Here is a 26,469-nt window from a genome sequence, read left to right on the forward strand (position 1 = left end):
TTTGGGAGACACTTTAATCTCAATCAATTAGGAATAAAGTAGTCCTAGCAGTGTGGTGATAAAAGAACACTTTAATTTTAGAGCTAATTAAATATCAACAATTGGAATGCAGCAACACTTAACCTGCAGTAACCCATTATTTATTAGGAATATAATGCATTGACTCTGGGTATGAAGTGAGTTGTAGTATTTTAATATCAGCTGTCACAGTCCAGTGGGTCCCTTTTGTTTCACTCCAGCATAGTCATTTCCCAGGCTCTGCTGGGATCACTCCAGCACCCTCACTCAACACAAGATTAATTAAGCTGGAGATGCGCACACAGACACACACACACACACACACACACACACACACACACACACACAATGGCCATGAGGGTGCCTTGCCCCAGGCAACACAACCCTGAGCTGGCAAGAGGGCAGCCTAGGCAAGTAACAGTTGATCCAGGCATGTCACAAGCCTGAGTCTTGGAATGGACAAATTAGGATGCTTTTGGCTGCAAGTAACAGAAAGAAAAAGACCCTGCCTAAAAGAACATTAACAATAAGGGTTTATTATCTTACATAAAGAAAAGCTTGGGGATAGATAGGGTTGCAAAATTGGATAAATCTGAGGCTTGATGATATTGTCAGCTACTAGCAGCTCTCTTCTATCCACTCTGCCAACCTTCACAGGTGAGTGATGTCACTTGGTGGCAGCTGCAGCTCTCTCCCACATGCAGGGTGGGGTCTTGCAAACAGGAGGACGCTTCTCTCTGTGCATCTTTTACCCCTCATTCCTTTTTGTTACATTTTTTAGTTTGTAATACATTTAGATGTAATTAAAAGCTGCAAAGATAGCACACAGAGTTCCTGTATACTCCCCATCTAGTTTCCCCTCTTATAAACTAAAAGGCAGGTTTTATTCGGATCTCACTAATTTTTCCACTTGCTTCCCTTTTTCTGATCCAGGGTCCCATCCAGGATACTGCATTGCATTTAGTGGTCCCGTGTCCTCAGTCTCCTCTGGTCTATGATAATTTCTCAGTCTTTTCTCGGTTCTGACAATCTTGACACTTTTGAGAAGTGCCAGTCAGGGATTTACTAGAATATACTATCACATGGCTTTGTCTGATGTTTTTCTCACCGTTAACTGAGGTTATGAGCTGTCGGGGAAGGGACCACAGAGGGGAAGTTGTCCCTCCTCATCACACCCTATCAGGGGGTACATGATAGCACACGACATTTCTAATGATGTTGGCCTTGGCCAACTGATCAGGATAGGGTTTGCCAGATTTCTCCACTGTAGAGTTGCACTCCTGTCCTCTCTCCCTGCACCTTTTTATTGGTGAAAATAAAAATAAAAATAAAATACCCTTTCTCAAAGCCATATAGCTCTTGTCCCCTTGACCCCATGTCCACGCCTAACCAAACACCAGCAAACTGAATCAAATAGGTTTTAACCCACCATAATTCACACCCTGGGGCTGTGGGCCAGTAGGTGGGGTCATCATCACTGAACACACTTGCTCAAACAGAGCTCAGCTAAGTGAGAAGGAAAGAGGGGTGGAGAGGGGAATCAAACAGCAGACGGGCATCCCACAGTGCCGGCCCCTGAAAGTCATCTGCGTGAACATCACTAACCTGTCCCAGTAGCTTGCCCTATGCAGTACAAAAACTAATGAAGGGTAGCTACAGGCACCAACAGACATAAGCAAGTCACCAAGGAATAGCTCCAGGATAACACCACACCACATCCCAGTGACAGTGCCGGCTCGGGAGCCAGACTGCTTGGCTGGTTCAAATCCTGCTTCTATCCCCTGCCAGTGGTGTGACCTCGGGGGAGTTCGTTATGTTTCCCATACCTCAGTGTCTTCATCTTAAAAATGGGGATGATTATCATAAAGTACACATGAAGCTGAATAAACACATAGTAAGCCTGTGTAAGTGTTAGCTATGATTCCATTTATATTGAGCTCAATAATGTGCAAAAATAAACAACCTGTTGTTAGGAACACAATCGTGCATGGTAAAACTATATCAAGGAGTGTGAATGCTATACCCAGAAGTCAGCACAGGGCTTCTCTGTTAGGGGAGAACTGAAAGGAAGACAGATACCCGGGGTCCTCCCAGCTCCTGTAATCATCTGTTTCATAAGTGGGGCTCACGGGAACTCACTGTATTAATTTTTCTAACTTACATACACATGGCTCATTCTTTCCACAGGTGAGAATTATTTCATAATAAAAGTAACCTGTCAGGCTCCTCTGTGCCCTGTCTTCAGAGGTGAGGTGGAGCTCCCTGGAGCCAGAGGCAAGCTGGACTGCTGGTTGGTAGCTGCAGGATACAAACCTTCCGCTGACGATCCACAGAGATAACCTGCCCTCTGGGTGCTGGAGTCGGAGTCAGGCCCACGTAGGTCCAACTCCGTCATTTTTCAGCAGTGTGACCTTGATCAAGTTACTTCTCCTGGTCTCACTGTTTTTAGCAGTAAAATGGAAATGCAGAGGTTTTAACACTCCAACTAATCAGGGTTTGGAGGAGGATCTAGAAGCAAGGTCAATGAAGATGCTACCTCTTGAGTCATTGTGTTTAAAGCCTCCGGCAATAAGCTCGTGGGCTGGCTACTCCAGACCTCCCTGGTATCCCTATTTCACCATGCAAAGGTCTAGTTCCCTCCCCTCCCCTAACAGCCATAAGTTTGCCCTTGGATCTATGGCTCTGACATCTGGTCTCCATCAGCATTTGCAGTTTCCATTTCTTGGTCTTTGCTCCTGGTGTCACTTCCCCTGACCTACTCTGACGGCTGGTCAGCGAGCTAGATGATCATTCATTTCTAGAACGGTCTGCCAGACTCCAGACCCCTGTTCATCTCTGGAAATGCTAAAGCACTGAAGGAGTAGAAAGAATTGAAACATATGGCTCACTTCTTACTAGATGTAAGATTTTGGACACGTCCCCATCTGTTCAACGAAGATGACAGTCACTATCTTGCAAGAATTTTTGTAAAGATGGCATGAAATAATGGATGCGGAGTATTTAAAGAACCTGGAGCAGCATGATACATTACATACCTGATGGTTATTAGGTAGGCAATAAACAGGAGTAATAATTACTACAATATCCAGCAAATATAGTTTACACTTAAAAAGAATTGGCTGCATTTTTCTTTGACTTTTTTCCATTGATTTTTACAAGTAAATGTAATCAAGGTCGTTGGCTGATATCACAGTTTGCATCGCTAATTTGCTAGAAGCCTTCTGACCATGTACCTAGACCTTGATCTGTGATTTACTGCTGTAGAAATAGTAACAGAGAAAAAGAAAGAGGGAAGAGGTGACAGTCTACTTTTAAAATTTCAGGATAAAGAAAATAGCTGGTCTGGCATCAAAATGAAGGTTGTCATGACGGCTGATTCTCACAGCAAAATACGTGCCTTCTTAAGGGAAGAGAGAAACATGTTTAACTCAATCCTGTTCTCTGCTCTCATCAGAGAACAGGGCACTGGCTCTGGAATGGATAGTATAAGCAAATGTGGATATGGGGCATAAAATAAATGTTAGGATTGCACCTTTAGAGACTATTTACTCCATCTCCCTACTTAGAGGAAAAACTTTGCCTAAATAAAGTATGGCTACGAGGTTCCTTTTCAAGACCAGCCTTGACTTGGAGAGTAATTGACAGGAACACTGCATTAAGAAGGACTCTGCTGCACATTCCTGGCTAAGCTGGAAAGATGGCATGATGGGTGGTTATGTCTACTCTGGGTGCAGGAGGAGAGTCATGGCTGCACTTATGGGTCTATGATCAGTTTTCCATGGCCTTGAACCTTTCCTGGTTCTCTTAGTTAGAATTTGGAAACATGGTCAAGCCACATGGTCACCAGTCAGCTGGGTACGATGTAACAGCTGCAGGCATCAGACAGGACAGGCTAACGTTGAAAATCAGGCAGCTCTGGAAGAGCTCCAAACCCACATTAACCTCTTTATAATTAAATTATTTGTCCTATGGTCCTTGCCGAAAAAAAGCAAACGGGCCTTATGCCATGTGTGATTTTTTTTTTTTTTTTTTTTTTTTGACACTGAATCTTGCTCTGTCGCCCAGGCTGGAGTGCAGTGGCACGATCTTGGGTCACTGCAATCTCCGCCTCCCAGATTCAAGCGATTCTCCTGCCTCAGCCTCCAGAGTAGCTGGGATTACGGGCATGTGCCATCACGCCCGGCTAATTTTTGTATTTTTAGCAGAGACGGGGTTTCACCAAGTTGGTCAGGCTGGTCTCAAACTCCTGACCTCAAGTGATCCACCTGTCTCGGCCTCCCAAAGTGCTGAATTACAGGTGTGAGCCACCGCACCCGGCCACCATGTGTGATTTTTGAGGGGAAATTCCATTGCCCCTACCCCATGCTCAGCTATTACCTAACCCTTTCATGTGCCTAGAGGGATTCATTTCTGCTTCTTGTGTCTGCTGTTGTGCTCAGAACCAAACTTCCACCCATGGGGGTTCAGGGTCAAGGACTTGGAGTTGCAGGCCTTGTTTTATTTACTAGCTCTCCAATTTTGGGCCTCTTACTTTACCTCTCTAAGCCTCAGTGTTCTCAACTGTAAAATGGGGATAAAAATAGTACCTACAGGCCAGGTGCAGTGGCTCACACCTGTAATCCCACCACTTTGAGAGGCCAAGGCAGGTGGATTGCTTGAGCTCAGGAGTTCAAGACCAGCCTGGGCAACATGGTAAAATCCCGTCTCTATCAAAAATACAAAAAATTAGCCAGGTGTGGTGGTTCACACCTGTAGTCCTAGCTACTCAGGAGGCTGAGGCAGGAGGATCAAGTAAGGCTGGGAGGCAGATGTTGCAGTGAGCTGAGATTGCACCACTGTACTCCAGCCTGGACAAGAGAGAGAGACTGTCTCCAAACGAACAAAACAAAAAACAAAAAAAAAAACTACCTACCTCATAGATAGAACGACCACCTAATTTATTGTCCAAACTGGGACACTTATAAAAATTCTTCATAATTACATCAGGAGAAAGGCATCATTGGGAATAATCCCACAAAAATCTCAGTGCGTGGTGTCACCCTCCAAATGGGGACGTTGTACAGATGCAAGCAGGAAACGTAGATACGTTCCTGGAACAGGCGGCAGGAGCATGTGGGCTGTTCCTGGCTCTTCTTGTCTACACAGAACTTTCTACTATAATTGTCCCCCTCTCTTTGGCGTCATTGTTGTCTTCCTCTCTCCTGGGCCATTTCACCAACCCATAAACACGCATTAATAGCTCCCTCTTTTTTTTTTTTTGAGATGGAGTCTTGCTCTGTTGCCCAGGCAGGAGTGTAGTGGTGTGATCCTAGCTCACTGCAACCTCCGCCTCCTGGGTTCAAGCAGTTCTCCTGCCTCAGTCTCCTGAGTAGCTGGGACTACTTAGAGCCCACCACCACATCTGGCTAATTTTTTTGTATTTTTAGTAGAGACAGGGTTTCACCATATTGGTCAGGCTGGTCTTGAACTCCTGACCTCGTGATCTGCCTGCCTCAGCCTCCCAAAGTGCTGGGATTACAGGAGTGAGCCATCGTGCCCGGCCCAGCTCCCTCTTTAAAAATAAGAAAAACAATCTCTTTCCAGCCCTCTCCCCTCTCTGGCCAGTACCCCATCTTTCTGCTCCTCTATAGAAAAACTCCTCCAAAACTGCCTATGTGCTCCAGCTCCATTTCCCTTCTCCAAGGGCTTCTTCTTGACTCAGTGATAGCCGAAGACCTTCCATGGCCTCTACACTCTGTGCGACCTGTCCCCTGCTGATTTCTGTACCTCCTCTCCCACTGCCTCCAGACGACCCACTCTTTTCCCATGTTCCTCAGACACACTAAGCTCTTCCCAAACTCGTGGCCTTCGCATTGACCATTCCCTCTGCCTGGAACACTTTTCCTTATGTTTTTGCATGATCACTCCTTTGCTTTCCTCAGGTCTTGGCTCTAGCCCCTTCCCCGCCTGGTTCTTCCTAATACTTCTGCATCCTGAAATTAGATCATATGTTATTTGGATGCAGTGGGATGTTTGGTCTCCCTTTCTGGAAGGTAATTTTCAGAGTCAGGGACTTGTTTGCTCACGACTGTGTCCTCCAAGACCAGAACGGTGCCTGGCATGTGGTAGGTGCCCAAACAGCACTTCCTGAATGAATGAAATGATACGTAATTTTATAGTTTACGATTATTCACAGTATACACTAACATCATTAGCAATAGTGTATGGAGTTAACTGGCCAGGATAGCCAAGCACATTGGAGGTTTTTTTTGAGTTGACTCCTACTCCCCCTAACCTATCCCTTTTGCCAGACTGCATGTTTCAGGAGGGCAGTTGTTCCCCCACCTGGGAGGTGCTTCAGCCCACGGTTTTCCAGATGGGCTCATTGCATTTCCTGGGTTCCAAGCTCCTCAGATGTGATTACCACCAGCAGGAGCGCCAACACAGCCCGCGAGCCCTGCCCGTCCATCAGGGATGGGAGGCAGGCAGTCCCTGTTGTCCTTGCTCTCACCCTCTGCCCTCTCAGGCTTCCACTGAGCATTAATCACACAGCCTGAAGGAATGCCTGAAGCAAAGTCCAGTACAGAGGAGGCCCGCTGGCCTGAAAGAGGAATGGACGAGAATACAGGGAAACCTGCCAGCCTCCACCCACAGGCCTGGTCTAGCTGGCTCCAGGTTCATGGAGCCCCTCTCCAGTCTCCAGGAATGGGTGCTGCAAGAGCTGAGATCTTAGTCCATCACTCTCCGGCCAAAAAAGGCTGAGTCCTGGCAGGTAAGGCTGCTGCTGAACAGTTAAGATAACTATGCTTCCTGTACACCACCCTGCATGGCCTGGGTCCTCCGCACCTTCCCCCTCACCATCCAGCATTGAGGTGCACCAGGCCAGCTGGTTGACCTCTTCTCTCTCCCTAGTACACTGTGCTCCTTGTCCTGACCCGTTTGGGGCCTTTTAAGGCCCCCCATTGTTGCAGAACTTCAGGAATAAAGCTGGATTGGGCACCCGGTCTGTCTCTTTCTGGTTCTGTAATTGAACAGGCTGTTTAATCCAGGGATCGGCAAACATACTCTGCCAAGAGCTGGATAGTAAGTACTTTAGGCTTTATGGACCACATAGTCTCAGTCATAGCTACTCAACTCTGCCCTTGTAGCTCAAACACAGCCATGGACTATCTATAAAGGAGTGGGTGTTGCTGTATGCCAATAAAACTTTATTGACACGAACAGGAGGTGGGCCACATTTAGCCCATGGACCATAGGTTGCTGACCCTGATTTACCCTTCTGACCCAGTTTCCTCACCTATAATATAGGGACAATAATGCCTTAACATGACCACTGCGAGTTGATACAAACAAAAGTACTTACAACTGCACAAGCATGTTGGGTTTTTTTGTTTTACAGCAACCCCTCACCTTGCATCCTTGCCCAGAGGAGCGGGGCAGGTCCCAGCAGTGCCTCGCTGAGTGCTGTGGCCAAGCACATCACTTTGACTTCGTGGCTGGGAGCCTGCGAACCTCAGACTGCCTGCGTTATGATTTATTTCAGCGTGACTATTATACATCTTGGTTCTGCAGCGAGTGGAGGGAATGAGGAGGACCTTTCAAGGGAGGCGGGATTGCATTCGCACCTGATTACGCTGCGCGGCCACAACAGAGGCGCCCAGACCCGCAGCCCTGCCTTCGCCGCCTTTGCTGGGCTGTTTGTGCTTCGTTTCCTTCTCGCCGCCCCATGGCGCGCTTTCTCTTTTATTTCGCTGGTTCTCCCCCCTCCAAACCTGCTTAACAACTTGCCTCGCTCTCCCGCTTGCTCTCCCCCCGCCCCCCATCTCCACTGGTTCCCGAGCTTCTTCATGTCCCTAATAGCGTGGCTGCGCCAGCATTTAATAAAAGCTGCTGACCGGGAAATCCGAGCTAACTGAATTACTTCCTCATTAAAGAGGAGGGCAGATTCTTGGGCCCCGCGTGCAGCCACCCTCGCTGCCTCCCTCCCCGCCCCGCTCCGCCCTGCTGGTCCCGCCCGCCGTCCGCAATTAGGCGGCAGATGCTTGCCGCCCGGTGGTGGCCTGGGTTCTGCAGGGACTGAGGGGGCTCGTCGGCTTCTCTCCAGGGTGGATCCCAGCTCTGCTTCCTTTTCCTTCCTTCTCAGACCGTCAGTTTCTCAGCCAGGGAGCTCCAGGCCAGCTGGAGATCAGGAGAAGGGAGGTGGCTGCTCAAGGTCACCCGAGCCTCCTCCTACCCGAGTTCCAACGGAGACCGCTGGCTTTGGCCTGGGCAGGGGAGCTGGTGATTCCTAAGATCTTCCTTTGGCTTCAGAGAAGTTGGCTTCCTGGCAAGGCTTCCAGGAGATTCCCACAAGCCAACTGGAGTCCCCCGAGAAAAAGGAAAGAGGGGTTGGACTCCAAGGATCCATCCGGCGCCTCCTTTCCACCTCCCGGCTCTGTGTCTGTCACCGGACCAGGGCCTCTGATTCCCCGTGTGCCCCCACTGGGTCTTCCGGGGCTGCGCCAGAGGCCTCCTGTCTGGCCAGTACCCCAGGGCGCCACCACCCCGGGCCGGCCGGCCGGCCTCTCCCCTCGGAGTTCCCACCTGCTTCTCTTAGCGAGAGCTTCCCGCGTCGAGGGCTGGCTCAGTGCCAGGCAGCTGGTAAGTGCTTTACAGGTGTTGTTGCGGAGAAAACCAGAAACCGTTATTTTAAAAGCTGGCCATATTCTGAGCCTTTTACTCGCAGGCAATGGAAGATTTACTCGTTCTTTTGTTTAAGAAAACACCTTAATGGGCCTGTTGGCCTCTGGGTACCGTCTAGATGGGAGAAGATTGAGACAAAGAAACATTGGCCTGTTCTGCATCATAAAGTAAAGGGAAGTTTAGGTTCCCTAAGCTAGGGAGGAGTGGAAGGGGGCGGGGACAGGGAAAGGAACCTTGCCAGGAGGATAAAGAGGAAAGAAAACAGGCTGGTTACAGCTTAGGGAGCCTGGATGCTGCGGTCAAACACAGCCTGGAAAAAACACCTTAGACCCTGAAACTGCCACCACCCCTACGGAATCAGGGGAGATGCTGGCCAAAGCTGGATATCCTACATCATTGTAACCCAAGTTTCTTGTCTTGGAATAAAGTTCGTGCAAGGAGCAGCCCCTTTCCGGGACTTGGAATCCTAAACCAGTGCCACTTGGTAACTCTTCACTCTGTCTTTGTTCTCCAGACCTCCCGGTGAAGTGGTTCCGGCCTGTGGTTCTTGGAGATCCTGCTGGTGCTGCTGTTTGATTATAATGCAGTAGTTTGAATTCATGGATGAATGTCCTCTGCATTGTCTCATGCGAAAGGTTCCCAGTAATCTTGTTTAGGAAGGACTGGTGAATGAATTTTGCTTGGAGGACCCCAGGCTTGGGATGTGGTAGCTACTGCCGCAGCCCCTACTCTTCTGGCTATCCAGTTAACGTTAGGCCTTCACAGGAGGGGGCTGTGTGTCTCTGGGACACCTGTTGACCTAAGTGCTGTCCCTCCTATGGCTGGCTGAGAAAAGACCCAGCTTTCTGGGGGTCTCTCTGTCAGCACAAGGCCTGGCTCTTCATCCCCACTGCCACACCCTCTTCCCTGGTGCTGAGACCTGTTGGGAGTTTGGGAAATCGTAGCCTTGGCTGTTTACCCAGGAACCTTCTCTTTTTCTCAGTGGGTTGCAGGAGAACAGAAAGGGAGGTCAAAGCGTGCTTGCTTGTGTCTGCAGGGGAAGACTCGTTCATGTAGAGGAGTAAAGCCTACCCCAGTGCCAACTCTGGGACTTGAGCAAAATCACCATTTTATCAGAGTTTATACCAAGGCACTATGAAATTCACAGATGGCTTTGCTCTCCTGTCTTAGTGTTGTTCTCTCCAAAGGAGACCCTGGGACAAGGACTTGGTTGCAGGTAGCTTATTTGGAGAGGGATACCAAGAAGCTGGGGACCCACTCAGGAATCATGGAGAACATGCTTTGAGACTGTCCCCCTCCAAAGGATGGGGGAGCTGAAGCCTTTATCCTCAGACTTGCCCTGCCTTGGCGGAGGGTTATTAAATTCACAGTATTGAATTCCCAGCACTTTAGGGTGCTCAGTGCATAGGTTGCACAGGCTGTGCAAGCTCTTAAGGCACTGGGGAATGATCAGAAGCAAAACATCAGAGAACCCCAGGTGCTTGAGGTAGAAGGCTGCCAGCACAGACAGGTACAGGTGGGAAGATTGCTTGAACCCAGGAGGTTGAGGCTACAGGTACAGGTGGACAGAGAGGTTATGAAAAGTGTTTGCTATAACCCCCAACCCTAAATGCCCCAAAGCAAATTTCAGAAAGAAATTCAAGTCCTCTAGGGCTGCTGGTAGGGGTGCAAATGAGTTGGGAGAGTGAGTTCCTCATGCCTTCCTTATCCACATAGTTCCAAGGTTTCCATCGTCCAACTACAGTGTTTCAACAAAGAGACATGCTGGGTGTGGTGGCTCACGCCTGCAATTCCAGCACTTTGCGAGGCTGAGGCGGGCAGATCACCTGAGGTCAGGAGTTCAAGACCAGCCTGGCCAACATGGCATAACCCCGTCCCTACTAAAAATACAAAAATTAGCCAGGCGTGGTGGTGGGCTCTTGTAATCCCAGTTACTCGGGAGGCTGGAGTGGGTGAATCGCTGGAACCCGGGAGGTGGAGGTTGCAGTGAGCCAAGATCGCACCATTGCGCTCCAGCCTGGGCAACATAGCAAGACCCCATCTCAAAATAAATAAACAAATAAAAATAAAGTAAATAAACAAAGAGACAGTAAATGCCTGGAGAATGAATTAAGACCCATAGTTCTGGGTTTTTAATGGGATTGTCAAAGAGCTAGACCCATGATGAATTTAGGAAAATTTGGGATAGATATGACAAAAGAGTTTATAGCCATAATATATAAAGCCCTGCCATATTCAATAAGAAAACAATCACAAGCTGACAGAGAAAACAGTCAAATTATACCAACAGGCAGTTCACCAAAAAATACATGCATATTGCCAATAAATAACTAAAATTATTTCTCATTTGTAATAAAACATAATTTCAGACAAGGTATTATTCTTTCCCCATCAGATTGGCAAAAAGTTTACAAGATTGATACCAGCCAGGGTTGGTGAGGGCGTGGGGAGAGAGACATTCTCAGGCTGTCCACTCTTTTCAGAGACGAGTTTGGCAATATGCATTAGACATGAAGGGTGGGCATGAACCTTGACCAGTTCCACTGCTAGGCATGTACCCCACAGAAATATCAGTATCACCATATATGCACAAAGATGTTATATACAAAGAAGTTCCTTTCAGTTATACTAACAAAATTCGAGCCAGTCTAAATGTCTATGAGGGATGTAGTTAAAGTACAGCACATCCAGGCCAGGCATGGTGGCTCACACCTGTAATCCCAGCACTTTGAGAAGCCAAGGCAAGAGGATCACTTTAAGCCCAGGAGTTTGAGATCAGCCTGGACAATGTAGTGAGACCTTCTCTATCAAAAAAAAAAAAAAAAAATCAGCCAGGTGTGGTGGTGCACACTTGTAGGCTCAGCTACTTGGAAGGCTGAGGTGGGAGGATTGCTTGAACCCAGGAGGTTGAGGCTGCAGTGAACTGTGATCATGCTACTGCACACCAGCCTGGATGACAGAGTAAGACCCTATCTCAAAAATAAATAAATAAATAGCATGTACATACCCTGGAATACTATACAGCTATTAAAAAGAATGAGAGAGACTTGTCAGAGGTCCTTTAAGTAATAGAGGAAGGTCTCCGAACACTATTTTATTATTCTATTTTTGTAAAATAAATAACTATATCTACAATTTGTATGTGTGTGCATTGAAAATGATCTGGCAGGTTCCACAGCAAATTGTTACTGATGGTGACCTCTAGGGAATGAGATCAGAGTGGGGACAAGCAGGGGAGGTGGTAGGAGGCAGTGGTGCAGTGAAGTGGAATGTTTTTCTATACTCTTACTTGGTTTGTTATCTTTATGATGAGCAATTTAATGAAAACCAATCAAATCTGAAACACGGGGAATAGGTAGAATTGAAAAGGATTTTAGCAGCTCTCAGTTCCTGCTTTACTTTCCTGGGTCTTCATAGGACAACTCCAGGCTCATTTCATAAATGGAAAGTTGGGCATCAGAGACATAGTGTGAACCCCTGCCCCCCTCTAGTTACACAGATTCTAGGGCCCAGGCTGGCTGCTTTCAGGCTGATCTCTGGAATGGCTTTTAATGTATAAGTAAGGGAGATGTATCAGTTAGCTATTGCTATATGCCAAACATCCCAAGTCTCAGTGGCTTAAAACAACAAGCATTTATTATTTATCATGCGTCTACAGGACAACTGGACTGGGTTCGACTGATCTCATCTGGAATTACTAAGGCGTTTGTGATCAGCTTGTGAGTTGGCCCATGGTGGGCTGGCCCAGGATCTGGGCTTTGACACCTTGGCTCCCCTTCAGGTGCCTCTCGCATCACTCTAGCAGGCTCGCCTAGGCATGTTCTCATAGTGGGAGCATAGGTGTGTGGTGGAAATGCACAAGCACTTTTTCAAGTTGTGCTTGAGTCAAAGTTACGACCATGGACCAAAGCAACCTCTTGGGGAGTGTGGGAGGTCATGACTTCAGGGCCTGGATAGAGGGAAGCCATTCGCAAGGCCACAAACGCAATCAGTCTCCTACAAAGACCAGCTCAGGACCTGCAGCAGTCAGAAGGGATTGGAGGTGTCCCCTCCCCAAAGCTTTGGAAGCCTTGCTGCCAGAGTCCAAGTTCTGAGTTGGTGCTGGTCACTGCAGCCTGGGGATAAAGAAGCCCAGTCTTTCCGCTGCAGGAATGGCCCCCACTGGAAGGCAAGCCATCTCCAGCTGTGATTAGTTGGAGATCAGCAGTATCCAGTCAGCCTCCCAATCTCACCTAGGGTCCCGGTGATGGGGGGCCTGAGGATGAAAGGATGGTGGGTAGTGGGCAAGGGAGGAGGGAGGAGTTAAATAAAACACCAGAGCAAGCCCCAGAGGTGAGTGTGAATTTGCCCTTGGTCTTCATCTAACAGGGCTGTCTGCCTCCCTCCTTTTGTCTCCCATGTCCCCCACCCACACCTGCCTCTGAAGGTGGTGAGCCAGGAACTGATTGCACAGAAACTTCTCATTTTTAGTTTTACCTCAGGTGGTTGCAAATCTCCTTCCTGCTCAGAGATGGGGACTGAGCCTGCCCCTTGGCATCCTGGTCCTGCTGCCTGCCCCCTCCCTGGCCCCAGCCCCAGCCCCCAGCCTGGACCCCATGCTCCTTCTCAGCACTCTGTCACTGACAGCGCCTTCGCAGGCTACAGGGACTCTGGTGTGGAGTGATAGATTCTGCCTTTTCCTGCTTTCAGGAAATACTGCCATTCGCTTCGCATTTATCCTGCCCCTCATCACCACATGGAGGCCGAGGCTGAGGCGGGCTCATAGTCATCTGTTATCTGCCTCTGTTGGAGGAGGAGGACAGGCTTGCACCGGGAGTGCCAGGAGGTGGGCTGGGGCTGGGGAGATGGAGCTCTCATTCAATAAGCCACAAATATTTATTGGGAGTCGGCTGTGCACATAGAAGTGCAGGTACTGAAAGGAGAGAGAAAAACGGTGCCACAGGGCCAGGGGACACACCCTCCTACCAGACTCACAATGGGGCAAGAGAGGTGGGACATTAGCTGTTAGAAGCTGAAACCGCAAACTCCCCTGTGGAAGTAACAGTACAAGAGTGCTAGAGGGTGATTTGAAATCAGGTATAAAAAGCTTTCCATATGCATGCCCTTTGATCCAGCAGTTCCACATCTAGAAATTATTCTAAATGTGTACAGAGACGTGTGTACAAGGTTTATCAGAGCATTATTTATAGCAGAGAAAGCAACTGAGAAACAAGTTCTGCAACTTACGGTACCTCCATATAATGAAATGCCATGCCAACATTCAAATGCATGTGGTAGAAAAATATTTATCTTCAAGACAAGGTCTCGCTCTGTCACCAAGGTTGAAGTGCGGTGGTGTGATCATAGCTCACTGCAGCCTCAGCCTCCCTGGGCTCAGGTGATCCTCCCACTTAAGAAAAATAATTATTGGTATACAGAAAAAGCTTGTGAACCATCATCAAGAGATAACTTCTATAATATTGGTGTGTATAATTCTGGCCATTTTTATACATACACTTATTTATTCACAAATGAGATAGTAGTAATTATTCTATTGCCTTCCTCATCCCCTCTTCCTAAAAGGTCTAGGGAAGTTTATTAAAAAACTAAATGGGATCATTGAGAGTAGGGGCTGAGAGAGCTGTGAACCCTGCTGGTCCCAAGAGCATCCACGTTGTCACACAGACCTCTAACAAACGATGTTTATCACAAGCACCTTGGAGCTAAACATCTCTTAGGAAGGCAGCCGAATGTGTGAGTAATTTAGAAAGATTTCCATTCAAAAGGACCCCACAAAAGTCGTGACAGTAAGAGAATGGAGATAGGTGTTACTGAAACTTTAAATGGTTGGACAAACAAGGGCATGTCCTGATGTTCCAGATGAATATCTGTGCACCTGAGTATAATCAGCATCTCTCACCTTCCTATGAGAATCGATTTTGTTCACCCCTGTCCCTAGGCTGCGGATACCAAAGGCAAAATCCCCAAATATTTTCTGCCTGCCAGGAATCTCAAACCCTTTGAAGGGAAAGCATGATGGTGTTAGGAACGTAGAGGTTTTCCAGAGAAGGGTCTGTTTTGGCAATGATGGGGTCAGTGCTAAACAATGAGTCCAAGATGGCTGAATGAGAGCAGGTGTTCTGACTTCAGGTGTGGGCTGCAATGATGACTAAGGAGTTTCTGGAAGATCCGTCTGGACCTTGAAGGTTGAGAGAGGTTTCAGCAGGCAGGTAGGGAAAGATCAGCAAGACAAGCACCTGAGGCTTAGAGAGGTGGCCTGACTTATGCCACACCAGCCAGCTTAAGAGGGAGCCTTGAACTTGGGCGGTGCTCTGGCTTCTGCAGAGCCAGGTGTACCTCAGAAGGACCGAGCCTGAGGAGGGGAGGTGGGAGACAGCCTCTCAGCTCCACTCTGATGAAATGTCTTGAACGTAGTTATCCCGTGCAGAGTGTAATGGAGGGAAGTCCTGTGCTCCGTGCTGCTCATTTGCATGTGTAAATGCATGTGTATATATATTGCTTATTAGTGTCAGTGGAATTTGCATTTTAAGTGGATTGCCTTGTTGGGCATGTTCTTTAGAGCCCTGGACTTGAGCAGAATTTTCCAACTTGAAAGTTGCTGTTCCCTGCGCAATAAGCAATTGGGCTCTTTCTCAGGGGCCAACAAAAGGGGGATAGATGGTTGTGGTGTAGAAGAAGGAAAGGGGCAGTGAATGGGGTGTCCAGACAACAGTGACCAGTGACTCTGGGCAGGCAGTAGCTTCTCTGTGCCCCAATCTCCTCATCTGGACTGTCTCCCCTGCTTACCTCACCGGGTTGACTTAGAATCCTGGGAAGATCATTGTCACAGTGGGTAGAAAAGTGGAAGACTCTACAGCTATAGGGGTGATTATCATTCCCACAGCCCAAATAGCAGCCATTGGTGCATTCTCTGCTGCCAGTGTTCATATGTGCTATCTGTCTCCGCACCTCCACCTGGACACAGAACCTGGCACATCTTCGAGTCTTTCCTGCTCCCCAGACAACTTTAATCATCAGTCTGGACTTCTCTAGAGAGGAGAGAATGGGGTTGTCTTGAAGACACAAGAACGAAAACATCCACACTGGACATTCTGTTCTCCAAATCCCATGTGTCAGGCCCCTTTCTCCACTCAGCAGCTGTCCCAGTGGTCTCTGCTCTGGAAATGTCAATTGCCTCAACTCCTATGTGTTGAACAATTTGACTACACTCCAGCTTTTATGCCCACATTTGCAACCCATTAGGATGCTGGGCAAACAAAAGGGCCTCCAGTTCATCAGACGCCCCATCCAGGGAAGGGAGTTGGGACCACAGACCTCAACTTGCCCATTATTTCAACACCAGGGCACTTCACTTCAGCAGTGGAATGTTGCCTTGTTTCCCAACTCATTAGCTCATCTGTTCGTTGTCCCCTGATTTGATGACAAGAATCTGGCTTCCTGAGCATCCGAGGGCATATCACGGCTGTCATCACAGAAGTGACAGTGACTATGGGCTTGAGTCAACCATGCTTGTCTGGGCCCAGCTGCAGCCCCAGAGAACAAAGAACACTGGTACTAAGGGTAACCAGGAGGTGGGAGAGGGCAGAGAGACGGGGGACAGTTAGCTTTGCTACTGGTCTGTCTGAAGGGTATAAATGAGTGGATACAAGAGACAAATCTCACATGCTGAAGAATTTCAAATCATTGACTTGGTTACTCCACCCTTATGGAGTAGAGAATAGCTCTTCACTCCTTAAGTGTGGGCTGTGCATAGTGATCTTCTTTCAAGAGTATAGTATGGAAAGGCAGAAAGAAAAGAGAAGTTTTCCAGGGTAGAAACCCAGCATGACTACCTGTATGCACCCTTGATAGGATGTGATAAGAAGATTATGATCCTGTGATTAACTTGGGTGATATGTTTTGGAGGGGAAGATCACTTTACCTCTGTGGTCTTCCCCTCCAAAACATACCCAATCTGATTATAGGAAAAACATCAGACAAACCCCAACTGAGGAACGTTCTACAAAATAACTGACCAGCATGCCCCAAAACTGTCAAGGTCATCAAATCCCCTCAAAAAAGCCTGACTCATAGGCAGGAGGAGGCCAGGGAGACGTGACTACCAAGTGCAATGTGGTTTCCTGGATGGGATCCTGGAACAGAAAAAAAAAAAAAAAAACTACAGAAATCAGAATAAAGTATAGACTTTGGTTAATAATAATGTATTAATATTGGTTCATTATTTGTGACAAATGTACCGTACTCATTTAAGGTGTTAATAATAGGGAAATAATAGAGGAAGCAGAGTGAGGAAAAAGGAACTCTCTGTACGATCCTTGGGATAATTCTGTAAACCTAAAACTGTTCTAAAATGAAACATCTGTGAAAAAAAAAACTTGGCAAACAATCAGGATTTGTTACTATATTCAAACCTCTTCAACTAAACAAAGTGGCTGTTTTGTTTTAGGATTTCTGCACCGTCGTTACTCACTGATGTTGGCATCACCAGACTGTCAAAGGCTAAACAGCACCTTTAAGATGCCTGGCAGCAAGTCCATCCAGCCCAGGAGAAAATGGTCCAGGCCAGTGACATGCTATTTGTCAGAGAAAATTACTTGGATTTCTCCCCACTCCTCATCCCAGGGTGTGCCCCACCTTCTGATACTGAAAAGACTCATCTGGGGTATCTGCACTCTGCAATTATTGTGTAGTCCTAGGTAGTGTGCTTATCTCCACCAGGATTCAGTATCTCCAGCTATCAGACAAGCTTGGAAGGGCATAGTCCTCATAGGAGAGTGCAGCAAGCATTAAACACAGAATCAATCTTACTATACTCACAAAACGGATTGCCTAATTCATGTGCCACAGACGTGGAAGCTCCCATTAGCCCCAACTGTGGATCTTGTTTGTCTCAGAACCCCAGTATATCCTCAGGAGCCAGAAGAATATCTGATGCATAGTAGATGCTCAATAAATCAATGGTTATTCTGTGCTGGGTCCTGTGCTTGTCATCATTCACTCTAGATGTCTTCAATAGCCCCTGACACATGCCACCTTCCTCCGTGCCACATCAAAAGTCACATGTAATACGCAAACATTAAATGTTGATGATTGAAACACCCTCATCCCATAAACAATCCTGCCCCACCCCCCCCACCTCTTACATAACAGATGAGAGTGGACCCCTCCCATCAAGCTGCTCCTCTGCGACTATGCTCCTTTGCTCAGGACTGGGATGAGGGAGATGACTAATGTGTGTCGCCAACACGTCACGCCACACACCGGGAAATACTAACGCATAGGCTTCCATTCCAGCAGTATGGTGAGTTAGATATTTTGACATTCCTTTTGAAACAACTAAAATTATTGGGGGAAATTTTTTAAAATACCACTTTGGATATGCCCGTGTGGCACATGAGGAAGGGCTCCACAGAGCCCCCAAAGTGGAACAGAAAGTAGCAAAGCCAACTTTTACCCTGAGAATTTCTACTGAAACTTGGAGAACTTGGCTTCAATTCCTCTCTCCCTCCGTCTCTCCCTTTCTTCCCTCCCTCCCTCTTTCCTTCTCCCTTCCTCCCTCTTTCCTTCCTCCCTTCCTTCCTCTCTCCTTCCTTCCTTTCCTTTTCTTTCTTTCCTTTCTCTTTTTCTTTCACTTTTCTTTCTCTTTCTTTCCTCCCTTCCCTCTTTCATTCCTTCCTTCTCTTTCTTTCTCTTTCTCTTCTCTTCTCCTTTCCTTTCCTTCTTTCTTTCTTTCTTTCCTTCCTCCCTCCCTTCCTTCCTTCCTTCCTCCCTTTCTCCCTTCCTTCCTTCCTCCCTTCCCCTTCCTTCCTTCCTTCCTGTCTTCAGAGTCTCACTCTATTGCCCAGGCTGGCGTTCAGTGGTGTGATTTTGGCTCATTGCAACCTCCACCTCCCAGGCTCAAGTGATCCTCCCACCTCAGTCTCCTAAGTAGCTGGGACAGAAGCTGACTGCGTGCCACTATGCTCAGCTAATTTTTCTGTTTTTTGTAGAGATAGGGTTTTGCTATGTTTTCCTGGCTGATCTTGAACTCCTGGGCTCAAGCAATCCACCCATCTTGGCCTCCCAAAGTGCTAGGATTACAGGTACACACCACCATGCCTGGCTAATTTTGTATTTTTTTGTAGAGATGGGTTTCACTGTGTTGCCCAGGCTGGTCATGAACTCCTGGGCTCAAGCAATCCACCCTCCTCAGCCTCTCAAAGTGCTAGGATTACAGACGTGGCCACTGTCCTGGCCTCAGACTTCTGTTTTGATGGTTGTCTAAAACTGGGCAACAAGAGAAATATCCTCAATCTAATAGAAGTGCACATCAATCTGGGACCACAGAGAGTATTCATCAGGTAAGGATGAGCATGCAATACACCTGCCACATAGAAAAAGGTGAAGGGGAAACTTGCTTGACTTGTTCAACCTTGGCATTTGGGGAGGGAGGAAAACAAACTTACTTGAGACTTTGTAATCATGAGCCAATCTTCACAAGGGTCTATGGTCATCATTTTAGCTACCTGTAGTCCAAAAAACCTCAAGGGGGAAATTAAACAAGTTGTCCTAGTTTGGTAGACCATGGCAGAAACCAATGCAAATCCCCTCTGGGAAACTCTGCTTCCACATGACTTACAGAATACTTACAAAATTCTAAGAAATATGGTGGCCCAAATTCAAAGGTCCCCAGAAATTATCCTGTTAGGACTCCAGGAAGACAGAATTTAAAAAAAGGAAAAAGAGAATGAGAAGGTCTAGCATATGTTTAATCAAAATTCCAGAAGGAGATGATACAAGAAAATGAGAAAAAGATAGTATTCAAAAAGATAATAGCTGAGAACTTTCAAAATATTTTTGTAAGACACACATTTTTATATCCAGGAAGCTCTGGTGGTATCTGATGCTATTCCTGGATGGGAGGATTGGTGCCTTGAAAAAATGTTTGGCACTTCTACTTTCTACTTCTTCTTAGTTTGTAGAAAGTTGCCAAAAAAAAAAAAAAGTTGCTCTCCTCCTATCAAGAAAAAGCTGGATAAATTACAGAATACCAACTCTTCCTGGACCCATCAGAGAGATGAGGTCACAAGGTAACTAAGTAGCCTGGAATCCACAAAGGAGCAAGGCCCTCCAAGGAGAGAAGAGATGCATGAATGACCTACCTCCCTCGTGGCAGAGCAAGGGAGGAGGAGGTTCTACAGCCTAAGTGGCAAGGAGAGTCAGCTACAATTTTAAAGAACCGCTGAAGGCCCCGTGTGCACTAGTGTATCAGTCTGAAATAGATGCAAGCATCTGCTAAAACAGGAATTCCTGTTTACTCACAGGATATTTCCCACGAGCCTCTGACGGGTGCTCTGAGAAAGATTTGGGCTGGCAGGACACCTGAGAGAGCCACCATTTGCAGCGCAGACCAGCAGAAGGTGATCAGCTGCCACCGTGAAGGAGAGAGAAAACTCTGCCATTTCCCTAGATCTTCCTCTCATATGAAGCAAAACCCTTAAACCACTAGAGGAGGAAGTGCAAACCCTTTTGCCCACTGGGCACAAAGTTAGTGATCAGTGGCTATAGGGGTGGAGATAGCAGGTGCAACACCCTGTCCAGACCCTTCTTTCCTACAAAGCAAAAGCCATAAATCACTTGAAGAGGGAGAGCAAAGCCTCTTGCACCAAGGCAAAGACACAACGAGGTTAATGAAAAGATGTAACAAAAACTCCAATGCTGGGTGATGAGCGGGTAACTGTCTTGGGCTCAAGGGCCCATGTTGATATTAAGTAGATGTCTCTTACCACTGGAGGAAGAGCAGGAAACGCCTGTCTAAGACCCACCAAAGCAGTTTGACTACTGAAGGAAGAGACCACATGGGGCAACAGTGCTGAAAAGGCTTTACCCCCAAAGCTCAGGTACACAGAGCCTCCCTGAGACTAAAGCTGGACAAGGCAACAGAGAACCTTCCTGCCCCCTCCACAAGCCTATGAGGGAGTACCCAGAAACAGCAGTCTACTGCTGGGGAAGGACAAAGCATGGAGAGAGATCTACTTTGTGACACAGGCATTGAAAGACTGGGTGAGTTGAGGGTGGACCACTCACACTGTGAAAACCCTCCAGCACGCCAGCATTGACCCTAAATATAGGCAACAGCAGCACACTGATAGAAAACCTGGAAGGCTGCGGTCCAATGATGGTAACCATAGCAACAGCAAAATCCAAATCCAGCTCAACCTGTAGCTAGCATGACTCACCCTTCCACCTAATGACCTGAAACAAGAAGCACGCCTGCTTCCAGGCATGAATATGATCTATCTTTTGCTAACCAGTTTTAGTGTGATGTTTGACATTCAATCAAAAATTATGAGACATACAAAAAAGGGCAAGAAAACGCAAATTATTTAAAAGAGATAAAACAACCAAAAAAATAAGACTCAGATATGATCTACATGTTAGAACTATCAGACAGGTACTTTAAAATAATTATGATTAAAGTGCTAAAGGAGCTAGTGAAAAAGTGGGCGGCATGCATGAATGGATGTAGAATTTCAGCTAAGAGAAAGAAATTGTAAGAAAGAGTAAACTGGGAATACAAGAAACAAGAAAAAAGACAAAATCAGAGAAAAAAATTTCCTTTGATGGGCTCATTAGTACACCCAACACAGCAAAATATGTCAATAGAAATTACACAAACTGAAAAAGAAAAAGGAAAGGGGAGAGAACTGGATTAGAATATATATGAGCTAAAGACATACACAATGGCCTAATATATATATAATTGGAGTCCCAGTGAAAATGATTTTCAAAAATCAAGAAAAACTGAAGACTTTTACAGACAAAGGCCAAAAGAATTTATTACTAACAGGTCTGTACTGTTAAAGGAAGTTCTTGAAGTCCAGAGAATATGATACCAGACAGAAACTATACAAAAAAAAAACCCTTCAAAAATGGTAAAAATAAAGGTAAATACAGAAATATTATTTTCTCATTTTTAGTTACTCTAAAAATAGTTGTCTTGTTAAGCAAAAAAAAGTAATATTTTGGGGATATTTTGGGGTTTATAATGTGGAAAATAAAATGTGTATCTGATAGCACAAGCATAGGCGGAAGAAATTGAAAGTATAAAGTATAGTTCTTATATAATATAGTGACTTAGTATAAACCTATTTGAAGGTAGACTGTGATATATTAAACATGTTAAAAACTCTGGGACAACAACTGATAGTTTTATTTATTTTTATTTTTTGTAGATATGGGGTCTCAGTATGTTGCACAGGCTGGTCTCTAAGCTCCTAGCTTTAAGTGATCCTCCTCCCTCAGTCTCCCAAAGCGCTAGGATTACAGGCATGAGCCACCACACCTGGCTCAGACTTTTCTTTAAAAAGTGTAATAAGCCAATAATGGAGATAAAATTGAATCATAAAAATTAGTCACAAATCAGACAGAAAAATAGAAAAAAAAGAAGAGATGAGACTAAATAGAAAATATTTAGCAGTATAGGAAAATTAAATAAAACCATATCAGTTATAACACTAAATTTAAATAATTAAAATGCCCCAATTAAAAGACAAACATTGAGAGAAGGACTGTGTGGTAGATAGAGCTCCCTCTCCCCTCTCCCCTCTCCCCTCTCCCCTCTCCCCTCCCCCCTCCCCCCTCCCCCCTCTCCCCTCTCCCCTCTCCCCTCTCCCCTCTTTCCACGGTCTCCCTCTGATGCCGAGCCGAAGCTGGACGGTACTGCTGCCATCTCAGCTCACTGCAACCTCCCTGCCCGATTCTCCTGCCTCAGCCTGCCGAGTGCCTGCGATTGCAGGCGTGCGCCGCCACGCCTGACTGGTTTTCGTATTTTTTTGGTGGAGACGGGGTTTCGATGTGTCGGCTGGGCTGGTCTCCAGCTCCTAACCGCGAGTGATCCGCCAGCCTCGGCCTCCCGAGGTGCCGGGATTGCAGACGGAGTCTCATTAACTCAGTGCTCAATGGCGCCCAGGCTGGAGTGCAGTGGCGTGATCTCGGCTCGCTACAACCACCTCCCAGCCGCCTGCCTTGGCCTCCCTAAGTGCCGAGATTGCAGCCTCTGCCTGGCAGCCACCCCGTCTGGGAAGTGAGGAGCGTCTCCGCCTGACCGCCCATCGTCTGGGATGTGAGGAGCCCCTCTGCCTGGCTGCCCAGTCTGGAAAGTGAGGAGCGTCTCTGCCCGGCCGCCATCCCATCTAGGAAGTGAGGAGCGCCTCTTCCCGGCCGCCATCACATCTGGGAAGTGAGGAGCGTCTCTGCCCGGCCGCCCATCGTCTGAGATGTGGGGAGCACCTCTGCCCTGCCGCCCCGTCCGGGATGTGAGGAGTGTCTCTGCCCGGCCGCCCTGTCTGAGAAGTGAGGAGACCCTCTGCCTGGCAACCGCCCCGTCTGAGAAGTGAGGAGCCCCTCCGCCCGGCAGCCACCCCATCTGAGAAGTGAGGAGCGTCCTCCCTCCTCGTCTGGGAGGGAGGTGGGGGGGTCAGCCCCCCGCCCGGCCAGCCGCCCCGTCCGGGAGGTGAGGGGCACCTCTGCCCGGCCGCCCCTACCGGGAAGTGAGGAGCCCCTCTGCCCGGCCAGCCGCCTCGTCCGGGAGGGAGGTGGGGGGGTCAGCCCCCCGCCTGGCCAGCCGCCCCGTCCGGGAGGCGAGGGGTGCCTCTGCCCGGCCGCCCCTACTGGGAAGTGAGGAGCCCCTCTGCCCGGCCAGCCACCCCGTCCGGGAGGGAGGTGGGGGGGTCAGCCCCCCTCCCGGCCAGCCGCCCCATCCGGGAGGGAGGTGGGGGGGTCAGCCCCCCGCCCGGCCAGCCGCCCCGTCCGGGAGGGAGGTGGGGGGATCAGCCCCCCGCCTGGCCAGCCGCCCCATCCGGGAGGGAGGTGGGGGGATCAGCCCCCTGCCCGGCCAGCCGCCCTGTCCAGGAGGTGGGGGGGGCGCCTCTGCCCGGCCGCCCCTACTGGGAAGTGAGGAGCCCCTCTGCCCGGCCGGCCGCTCTGTCTGGGAGGGAGGTGGGGGGGTCAGCCCCCGGCCCGGCCAGCCACCCCGTCCGGGAGGGAGGTGGGGGGATTAGCCCCCCGCCTGGCCAGCCGTCCCATCCGGGAGGTGAGGGGCGCCTCTGCCCGGCCGCCCCTTCTGGGAAGTGAGGAGCCCCTCTGCCCGGCCAGCCGCCCCATCCGGGAGGGAGGTGGGGGGGTCAGCCCCCCGCCCGGCCAGCCGCCCCGTCCGGGAGGGAGGTGGGGGGGTCAGCCCCCCGCCCGGCCAGCCGCCCCGTCCGGGAGGGAGGTGGGGGGGTCGGCCCCCCGCCCGGCCAGCCGCCCCGTCCGGGAGGGAGGTGGGGGGGTCGGCCCCCCGCCCGGCCAGCCGCCCCGTCCGGGAGGGAGGTGGGGGGGTCGGCCCCCCGCCCGGCCAGCCGCCCCGTCCGGGAGGGAGGTGGGGGGGTCGGCCCCCCGCCCGGCCAGCCGCCCCGTCCGGGAGGGAGGTGGGGGGATCGGCCCCCCGCCCGGCCAGACGCCCTGTCCGGGAGGTGAGGGGCGCCTCTGCCCGGCTGCCCCTACCGGGAAGTGAGGAGCCCCTCTGCCCGGCCAGCCGCCCCCTCCGGGAGGGAGGTGGGGGGGTCAGCCCCCCGCCGGGCCAGCCGCCCCGTCGGGGAAGTGAGGGGCGCCTCTGCCCGGCCGCCCCTACTGGGAAGTGAGGAGCCCCTCTGCCCGGCCAGCCGCCCCGTCCGGGAGGGAGGTGGGGGGTCAGCCCCCCACCCGGCCAGCCGCCCCGTCCGGGAGGGAGGTGGGGGGGGTCAGCCCCCCGCCCGGCCAGCCGCCCCGTCCGGGAGGTGAGGGGCGCTTCTGCCCGGCCGCCCCTACTGGGAAGTGAGGAGCTCCTCTGCCCGGCCACCACCCCATCTGGGAGGTGTACTCAACAGCTCATTGAGAACGGGCCATGAAGACAATGGCGGTTTTGTGGAATAGAAAGGGGGGAAAGGTGGGGAAAAGATTGAGAAATCGGATGGTTGCTGTGTCTGTGTAGAAAGAGGTAGACATGGGAGACTTTTCATTTTGTTCTGTACTAAGAAAAATTCTTCTGCCTTGGGATCCTGTTGATCTGTGACCTTACCCCCAACCCTGTGCTCTCTGAAACATGTGCTGTATCCACTCAGGGTTGAATGGATTAAGGGCGGTGCAAGATGTGCTTTGTTAAACAGATGCTTGAAGGCAGCATGTTCGTTAAGAGTCATCACCACTCCTTAATCTCAAGTACCCAGGGACACAAACACTGCGGAAGGCCGCAGGGTCCTCTGCCTAGGAAAACCAGAGAACTTTGTTCACTTGTTTATCTGCTGACCTTCCCTCCACTATTGTCCTGTGACCCTGCCAAATCCCCCTCTGCGAGAAACACCCAAGAATGATCAATAAAAAAGAAAAAAAAAAGAAAAAGAAAAAGAAATCACACCCAATAAAGATACTCGGTATTACAAATAAAAAAAAAAAAAAAAAAAAAGAAAGAAAGAAAATTAATTAACATTAAAAAAAAAAAAAAAAGACAAACATTGTCAGACTGCATAAAAAAGCAAGACTCAACTATGTGCTATATCCAAGAAACAGAATTTTAATATAAATAAAGACATAACTGGTTAAAAGTAAAATGATGGAAAAGGATACACTCATGCAAACCATGCAAATATTAATTGAAATAACTAGAGTAGCTACATTAAAAGTAGTAAAGGTAGACTTCAGATCAGGAAATATGACCAAAGTTAAAGAGGGGCATTGCATAATGATTAAGGATCAATTCATCAAGATGAAATAATTTAAAGGTATATGCACCTAACAGGAGTGCTTCACAACATATAAAGCAATTACTGTCAGAGCTGAAAATAAGTAAATACATCCACAAATACAGTTAGAACGTCAACACTCCTCTCTTATTAATTGATTGAATTAGTAAACAGAAAATCAGTAAGGACATAGAAGACCTGAATGACATTATCGACCAATTTACTCTAACTGACATTTTATAGAAGAAAACCTAGGCATTACCATTCAGGACATAGGTGTGGGCAAGGACTTCATGTCCAAAACACCAAAAGCAATGGCAACCAAAGCCAAAATTGACAAATGGGATCTAATTAAACTAAAGAGCTTCTGCACAGCAAAAGAAACTACCATCAGAGTGAACAGGCAACCTACAACATGGGAGAAAATTTTCGCAACCTACTCATCTGACAAAGGGCTAATATCCAGAATCTACAATGAACTCAAACAAATTTACAAGAAAAAAACAAACAACCCCATCAAAAAGTGGGCGAGGGAGTTGAACAGACACTTCTCAAAAGAAGACATTTATGCAGCCAAAAAACACATGAAAAAATGCTCATCATCACTGGCCATCAGAGAAATGCAAATCAAAACCACTATGAGATATCATCTCACACCAGTTAGAATGGCAATCATTAAAAAGTCAGGAAACAACAGGTGCTGGAGAGGATGTGGAGAAATAGGAACACTTTTACACTGTTGGTGGGACTGTAAACTAGTTCAACCATTGTGGAAGTCAGTGTGGCGATTCCTCAGGGATCTAGAACTAGAAATACCATTTGACCCAGCCATCCCATTACTGGGTATATACCCAAAGGACTATAAATCATGCTGCTATAAAGACACATGCACACGTATGTTTATTGCGGCATTATTCACAATAGCAAAGACTTGGAACCAACCCAAATGTCCAACAACGATAGACTGGATTAAGAAAATGTGGCACATATACACCATGGAATACTATGCAGCCATAAAAAATGATGAGTTCATGTCCTTTGTAGGGACATG

The 26,469-nt window shown here is 48.3% G+C and overlaps 1 long non-coding RNA gene across 2 annotated transcripts; it reads left to right on the forward strand.

Annotated features, from left to right (window-relative positions):
- The first annotated feature begins 7,284 nt into the window (after positions 1–7,284).
- LOC134729465 (uncharacterized) lies at positions 7,285–25,188 on the forward strand. Of its 2 annotated transcripts, XR_010110584.1 has the most exons (3): positions 7,285–8,637; positions 17,126–24,382; positions 24,431–25,188. It is a non-coding gene; the product is annotated as an uncharacterized LOC134729465 (long non-coding RNA). The 2 variants fall into 2 exon arrangements; XR_010110583.1 differs by having other exon boundaries at positions 17,126–25,188.
- Positions 25,189–26,469: the final 1,281 nt, after the last annotated feature.

This window comes from Pan paniscus, chromosome 19, assembly GCF_029289425.2.
Source record: "Pan paniscus chromosome 19, NHGRI_mPanPan1-v2.0_pri, whole genome shotgun sequence".
Taxonomy (NCBI): Eukaryota; Metazoa; Chordata; class Mammalia; order Primates; family Hominidae; genus Pan; species Pan paniscus.